General features: G+C 51.5%; 1 long non-coding RNA gene across 2 annotated transcripts; it reads left to right on the top strand.

Moving 5' to 3' along the window:
* The first annotated feature begins 280 nt into the window (after window positions 1-280).
* Window positions 281-3541, top strand: LOC134479924 (uncharacterized). Of its 2 annotated transcripts, none has more exons than XR_010053839.1 (2): window positions 281-638; window positions 3350-3541. It is a non-coding gene; the product is annotated as an uncharacterized LOC134479924 (long non-coding RNA). The 2 variants fall into 2 exon arrangements; XR_010053840.1 differs by having other exon boundaries at window positions 281-1575.
* The last annotated feature ends 4254 nt before the right edge of the window (window positions 3542-7795 follow it).

Raw genomic sequence — 7795 nt, 5'->3', positions numbered from 1 at the left:
TTAGACTCAGGGTTGCCGGCAGGAAGGAAAAGTGGTCCGTGGAGCTTTAGGCTTAGGCAGAGGGAAGAGATCAGTATTTCAAAGGGCAAGAGGTCCAAGAACAGCCAAGGACAGCTTGGGAGGAAACAAACTTCACAGCAAGGCTGACCTGGGCCATAGATGTTGATGCCCCAATCAGTATGGACTAACAGGAGCAGACGAAGGGTGAAGCCTGCCATGGGGTGGGGGATAGATGGCACAAGGAAGGAGCAACCTTTGCTCGGTCCACTGAATCCTGTGAGCCCCATCCTCCATTCTCCAGTCTCCTAGGATACCGGAATGTTCACATTAAGACCTTTCTGACCATCTGACCGGAGAGCTGGGGACTATGTGTGCACTAAAGATGCCCAGAAAAACTGCAGTTCTGACTGGCCCATCCCCAGCACACAGCCAGTAACCCAGCCAGAGCCACCTCCCAGTCCAGTCCAGTCATATGCTATCGAGCCTACAACCTTCTACACCTCTTGCCAAATACCAGCTCTAGTAAAATCCACACTACACCAGCCACCTCCTCCAGGAGGACTGCCTTCTTCCACATTTCCCCCAACTCTCAGGAAACTTCTCTCCTCGAGTAGGCTGAGGTTTCCAGGAATAGGAAGGTAAGGAGTGTAAGGATAGAGCCATGACCAGGGTCTATGTAAAGGGTTGTCCTGATCAATGGCCTTCCTTGAGCCCTGAACTACCGCTACAGTCAGAGGGCAGAAACAATATAAGTATGCACCGAAGGGTGACCAAATAGATATCTTCAGTGGCTGATATTTGACCACAGAAAAGGAGCACTCTGACATATGGACAAGACTTGAGGGATGGTTTTATGGTTAAGAATACTGGCTTCTTCCGGAGGACCTAGGTTCTTATCCCGGCACCCACACAATGGTTCACAACCATCTGTGACTCCAGTTTTAAGGGAGCTAATGTCTTCTGGCCTGTGAGGATACCAGGCACACAAGTGATGCGTGCATATATATGGATGAGCTGCCTCTGTGTGTGTGTGTGTGTGTGTGTGTGTGTATACACAAGAGGGCCATGCGGTCTTGGTACACACCTTTAATCCCAGCACCAGGGGGCAGAGGCAGGTGTATTTCTGAGTTCAAGGCCAACCTGGTCTACAGAGTGAGTTCCAGGACAGCCAGGGATACACAGAAAAAGCCTATATCTCAACATACCTTCCTCCTACCCTCAACCCCGCTGCCCTTCCCCCACCCCCACCCCCAAAAAAAAGAAAGGAAGGAAGGAAGAAAATGTCTGGCTAAGTGAAAAGCCAAATTAAAAGACAGCTCTGCTGATTTGGAGTCTGGAAGACCAGACCCTGGAGCAGAGCAGAGGGTGAGCGGCTAGGGCTGGAGTAGAACAGGGATCAACTGGCTCGTTGCACGGGAGATGGAAACTGCATAAGGAAGATGCTCGCACAGCCATCCCGTCCACCAAATGCCAGAAAAGGTCGACCTGGTGCCAGGAGTGGAAAGCTATTACCAAACACCCTTATCTACTAACAAGAAGAACAACGCCCTGAGGAGGTGTGAGCACAGACCACAGGTGCTGTTTGTGTTTGCAAATGGGCTCAGGATGCTCCAGGCTCAGCCTCTGTGACAGATAGAGTCAGTCCCGGGCTAGCCTAGGACACAGAGCAAGAACCTGTCTCAGTGAAACAGACACCCAGGGACTGAGAATGCAGTGGTTAAATAGCAGGCTCAAAGTCCTGGGCCTAACCTTGACATTGGGCGGGGCGGCTCATGCCTGTAATTTGAGCATTTCCTAAATGGAGATGGAGGTGGGAGGTGGGGATCAGAAGCTCGAGGCTATCACAGGCTACATAGTGAGTTTGAGGCCAGCCTGAGCCACATGACACTCCTCCAATGACACCTAAGCCTCATAGACACTGACCGGTTCCACCCGCTCCCCCCACCCCCACCTTGTGCATGTGTGACAGTTCACACACACACACACACTCACAAGTGTGAGTCTGAGTGTCACAGTGTCCTGTTGATCACTTACTTAACTCCTGTGTCAGCTAAGCCTAGAGGCAGGACCAGTCCTGTCCTCATGACTATCCCCTGTCCTAGAATCACGTCCCCTGCTCCAGAATTAGCCTGGCCCTTTCCAGCCCACAGTGGCTGCTGGGTAGCAAGACCCTGGGGCTCATTTGACCACTGGCCCCTGAAATGCCTGTCTCCCTACTGTCACCAAGAGCGACAAATTCAGCTATCACTTCAGATAATCAAGAAGATGCAGGCAAGGGGCTTGGTTCTGGATCCTGAGAAGGGAGTTGACTCCCTGCTCTTGCTGGCAGCTTGCACTGGGCTCCCTAGAGGCTAAAGGGTGTTGGCACCTGACTCCACCCATCAGCCTGGGTGCCCCCAGTGAGGAAGGACATCCGCTCAACAACTCACCTAGGAGCTCCCAAGCCTATCTTGGGTACACCTGACTTGGCCTCGCGCTGTGCAGCGCCTGCAGGGAAATGGTCCTAGGTCCGTAGCTCAATCTGTGAGCATGCAAGGAAGTGGCAGTCTTCTGGGGCCACCTGGTGGCCACCTCCGCTCACCCATTCCCACGCTGGGCAGGGCTAATCCCACCCTGTAGTCCTTGACCAGGTCCAGCCAGTCAATTCCTGGAGGTCTTCTATGACTCAGGGTTTCACTTTGACATCCAGACCCTATCTCTCTGCCCAATATAGTTTCCCTACCAAGCCACAGAAGGCCAGTCAAGCCCCACTGGAGATTCTTGGGCAGCTCTGCTCAGCAATCCCTTTGTTTCTCAAAACTCCTGCCTAGGACCCCTGTGCCCTGCTCTCTTTACTGACTGACTTCCCCCTCTGCCAATCACGTTCTATCCAAGGGCCCACAAGACGCTGGCTTCAGCGTGGTGCTTTCTCCCCCTCCCCCCTCATCAGACAGGCCTGGCACCTAGCAACCCTTGAGTTGCTAACCGGGTGCTCCTGAAGGCAGGTCCCTAGGTACCAATCGTGTTTCTCCATCACGATACTTCTAGTTCAGCTCCACCTTTTTGAACATTCTTTTTCGGAGAAACCTTTAGCAGAGCCAGCTAATCAAATGAATTAATGTCCCTGTCCCTGCTGACTCACTTGAGAACATCGGCTTCTGCCAATGACTGGCAGTCCTGGCCACCAGAGAACGGACCTGTACCCAGCCCAGGGTCATAAGGACAGGGTCATAAGCCTTTAGTGCTCTTCCTATCCCCACCATCTGTGCCAAGTGTGGGGGTTCTTGGGTTGGAATTCTTTGCATAGAGTTGGGGTCTCCACTGTGACCTTATTGGAACCCTAAAAGGAGGGACCCCTGGCTTGTTACAGGTAGGGAAACTGAGGTTGGAGAAGGAAAGACTCTGGTGCTGAAGGAGCTAGATGGAAATGATCTCCTGAAGAGTCTCCGTGGAGTGTGCTTTCCAGCAGACAGGGGCTGGCCCCATGATGGATGGTTTCCCACTTGTCTCCGTCATCCTCTTTTTCCCCCTTCACCCCACAATAAACCTCTCTCACACAGAACTACATTGGCCTGGTGTGGTGTGTCCGGACTCGAGCCTCAATTTTATCACAACATATAGAGGGCTCAGAGCTGGGCTTGGCCTCCAAGCATGAGTGAGACAAAGGCTGCCAACCTGCAGCTCCCACACTTCCCTGCAGCTTCCACTGCCATCAGAGTGTTCGATCAGGACTCAAGGGTGAGGCAGGGACAGATGGACAGATCATCACTCCTCCAGGCTAGACATCATCCACAGCAGGCTCCCTCCGTCAGCTTGGAGGTGGAATCTCCCTGAGGCAGAGGTGGAAGGAAGGACTCAGTACCTAGGCCACTGCAGCTAGACTGGACTACACAGTGAGACCTGCCAGCACGCCGCCTCTGGGTCTTCCAGGACATTTTGTAAAATGAAAACTCAAAAGATTTGGTTGATTTTTATGTTTTTTTTTTTTTTTTTTTTTGGTTCTTTTTTTCGGAGCTGGGGACCGAACCCAGGGCCTTGCGCTTCCTAGGTAAGCACTCTACCACTGAGCTAAATCCCCAGCCCCTTATGTTTTGTTTTTTTTGAGATAGGGTCTCACTCTGTGTTAGATCTCAAACACCAAACCTGGACAAACAGCTGTAGTCCTGCTCACATATCAACGCTGATGCTGGTCACTGATTCTCCCAGCATCCCTCAGTCCCACCTGTTACAGGGTTCTCCTGGCTGACATACGCTGCCATCCCCTTCCCTAAACTTCTCTAGCGCATGGCCTGGGCTTCTCTTCTCCCAGTGCTCTTCCCTATATAATCAAGCCATTTTGGCTATACCAGCCTCTTCACCTAGTGGCTTCTTGGCCAGTGTCTTGGCCCAGGAGGCCCCTCTTGCTTGGCGGCTCCACTCTTGCTCTCCCTCCCCCATTCCCTCACATGACCGACTGTCTGTTCACTCTGAATTCTCCCAGATGTCTCTGCTTGTTTTCCCCTTTTATCTACATTATCTACAGTAAAACCCTCAACCCCTTAGGAATAGTTGTGCACTTCCTTCCTTTTTTTTTTTTTTTTTTCCGTCCCTCCGGTGCTGAAACCAGGGACTGCTCACTTTGTAGCTAAGGTTGTCCTGGAGTTTAGACTGGCTTCGAATGCTCAGGAATCTTCCAGATGGCAGATGTGAGCTACGCTGTGCCCAGTTCAGCACACATCTCATGTTGTTGTCTTTTGAATTAACAGCTCCTGAGTGAGCCAGGTCTGGTCTCACATGTCTATAATCCCAGCACTCAGAAGCTGAGATGGAAAGACTGACTTCAAGGCCAATCTTGTACGTAGTGAGACCCTCAAAACCAAATACATATATATGTAGATTGACCATATTATCCCAGGCCTGTAGTTAGGGTTTAAATCTCCGCCTGCGCCAGGACATGGTTCTACACGGAGAGGTTTAATGAGAGAAGGGGAGAGGAGAGAAAAGAAGGCTGGCCATGGACACGTGGGGGGAAGGGAGGAATGGGAAGAGAAGGGACAGGGACAAAGGGGAAGAGCAGGGAAAAGAAGAGAACAAAGAGAGAGCAAGAGAGCGAGAGAGTAAGAGAGCAAGAGAGAGAGGAGAGGACAAGCAGCCCCCTTTACAGTCAGGCACAGCTGGCTGTTGCCAGGCAACTGTGGGCAGGGCATACCTGGCTGTTCCCAGGTAGCTGTGGGGGTGGAGCTTAGACAGAACACCAACACCTGTAGTCACAGAATTTGGGAAGCAGAGGCAGACTGATCAATTCTGAATTGGGAATTCAAGGCCAGCCTCGGCAATATAGCAAGTTTGAGGACAGCCTGGGCTACCTGAGACCCTTAATTAAAAAAAATAATAATAAAGGCACTAATCTAAGCCTGTAATTCCAGTTCTTTGGAGATGGGGGCAGTTGGACCAAGAGTTCAAGGCTAGTTTGGCTACATGAGACCCAGTTCCAAAAATCCAAAAGATAGATCTAAATAAGCTCCAGAGATTAGGCCAAGAAGAGGTGGAACACAGAAGGCAGAGCCAGCTCCTCTCCACAGGGGGGGTATGACTAAGGCAGACCCACAAGATTGCACAGCCTGTGGACTAGCTTAGAGGGAGAGTCCAGGCAGAGGCGATAGCATCACCATTGAAATGTTAATTACACACCTGGCCATTGTTTGCAGCTCTGAGGGTGCTCTTTATCTCTAATTTCTGCTCCCTAGCCCTGCCCAGGCAAGCCTGCCGGGAAGGGCTGGGGGCCCTGCACGAGAGAATGTAAACAGCTCAGTCAAGCCCAGGAGCAGGTGGGATGTCTCTTCCCGAGCCTACCTACTCTGAGAAAAAGCAACACCCTCCTCTAAAAAAAAAAAGGGAGCTATTCTTTGGGAGTGTCACCAGCAACCTCCAACAACACCCCCCACCCCCACCCCCCGCCAGTAATGTCACCAGATGTCTGGGAAGCCCAAGGCTGGTGGATAGGAATGTGCCCAGGTTGAATTTCCCAGCAGCCATTGCTGCTGAGCTAGATACAAAATGTGGCTTTTGCCCGAGGCACGGGGACTCTCTGCTGAATGACTTACAGTGAGCTGGTGTCTTCTCTAGATTCAGCTTAACACAGCCATAGGCTGCCTGTATGGTGCTGGTGTCTCTAAAGCTCACTCTCAGGTTACACTAGGCATGTCCCTCTTCTGCCTGAGGGCCTTTGCGCCTGCACCCCTTTGCAGGGTGACTTCCCTGTAGAGAGCTGTATTTCATGACAGCTTGGCCACCTTATTTAAAGTTGCCTCCTTATTTAAAGTTCCCCGGAGCCATGCACTCCTGTGGTCGCCTGTTCTTAGGTCTCTGCTGGGTGATCATCACACCTATTCACACTATTCACACTTACCTTGGCCAGAGCTGGGTAAACTCTGCCAGGGCAGGGAGTGTGCCTTGTATGTCTCCCTTGTTCTTGTCTTAGGTCTGGCCCAGCCCCGCAAGGGCGACTCTGAAAAGGCTTGCTGACCCACTATGGCAGTCAGCAGTATGGGTAGTGAGAGGAAGTAAGGCAGGCAGGGTCATGAGGTCAGGGCGTGCCCCATGAGAGCGCTATACATGCTGACCTCAGTCACCTACACAAGATCCCTAAGAGACACGGAGGGAGGAAACAGGGGTCCAGGGATGTCAAAATGATCCAAGTCAACCTAAGTCAAGCCCTGTGAACTTCAAGATGCACCACAGATCTTCCGGCCCCAACTCCCAGCACTAAACTCACCTCATGGTCAACGGCCATTTCCACCCTTACCCCTCCTCCCCGTCTGCAAGCTCTGGTCTCCTTGCCCTGACACTACCTTGGGAACCTGGCATATTTGTGCATACCTATGACCTGAGACTTAATCCTGGTAACATGCTGAGCCTGTCTCCTGGTCACTGTCACACAGAACCTTGATTAAACTGGTTACACCCAGAACACCAAGCCTATTCACAAGCCTAGATTTTGTCCTAGCCACACTCTGGACCCCTGACTGTCAGATTCCAAAGAAACCGGAGAAAATCTCACTCAGAACCCAGTGGCCCCTACCAGCATTTCTTACGGACTCTGCCCCCAATCTCTCTATCCCAGGGTCTGGGCTTCACTTTCTCTCAGCTAGATTCCTGTATAACCCAGCCATTTCAGCCTCCTGGCTCTCTCTTGGTCCACTCTCTTTACCCCCAAACCCCATGACTTGGTCTATTCTGCTGACCATGTTCAATCTGGAGTTTTCCAGATGCCTCTGGCTGTTCTCTCCCTCGTTGATGTATTTATAAAAAGATAAAGGGGATGGATATGTTCGATGGAGGTGTTGGAGATATGGGGAAGGAGATGCCTCAGTGGGCTCATGCTGAGGCATCAGCCACACAACGGTATAGTATAGAACAGAGTTTATTCAGGGCATGGGGAGAGGAGTTAAGAGAGTAGTAGAGACAGAGAAAGGCAAAGAGAGAGAGAGAAGAGTAGTAGAGGCCGGCCATGAGCACGTGAAGAGAGGAGGAGATGGAATGGGGAAAGAATGGAGGTAGGAAGGCAAGAGCAAGAGAGGAGCAAGAGAGTGAGAAGAGGACTAGCAGCCCCCTTTATAGTGTCAGGCATACTTGGTTGTTGCCAGGTAACTGTGGGGCGGAGCATACCTGGCTATTGCCAGGTAACTGTAGGGCGGAGCATACTTGGCTGTTGCCAGGCAACTGTGGGGTGGAGCTTAGACAGAATGCTATCCCTCTTATCTACAAGAAAACCCTTCTCAACCACGCCTAGGAATGGGCATATGCTCATTTTCATTTCCTGACCCTCACCGTACTC

The sequence above is a fragment of the Rattus norvegicus genome, chromosome 7 (assembly GCF_036323735.1).
Source record: "Rattus norvegicus strain BN/NHsdMcwi chromosome 7, GRCr8, whole genome shotgun sequence".
NCBI lineage: Eukaryota > Metazoa > Chordata > Mammalia > Rodentia > Muridae > Rattus > Rattus norvegicus.
This window is presented reverse-complemented; position numbering and strand designations above follow the sequence as displayed.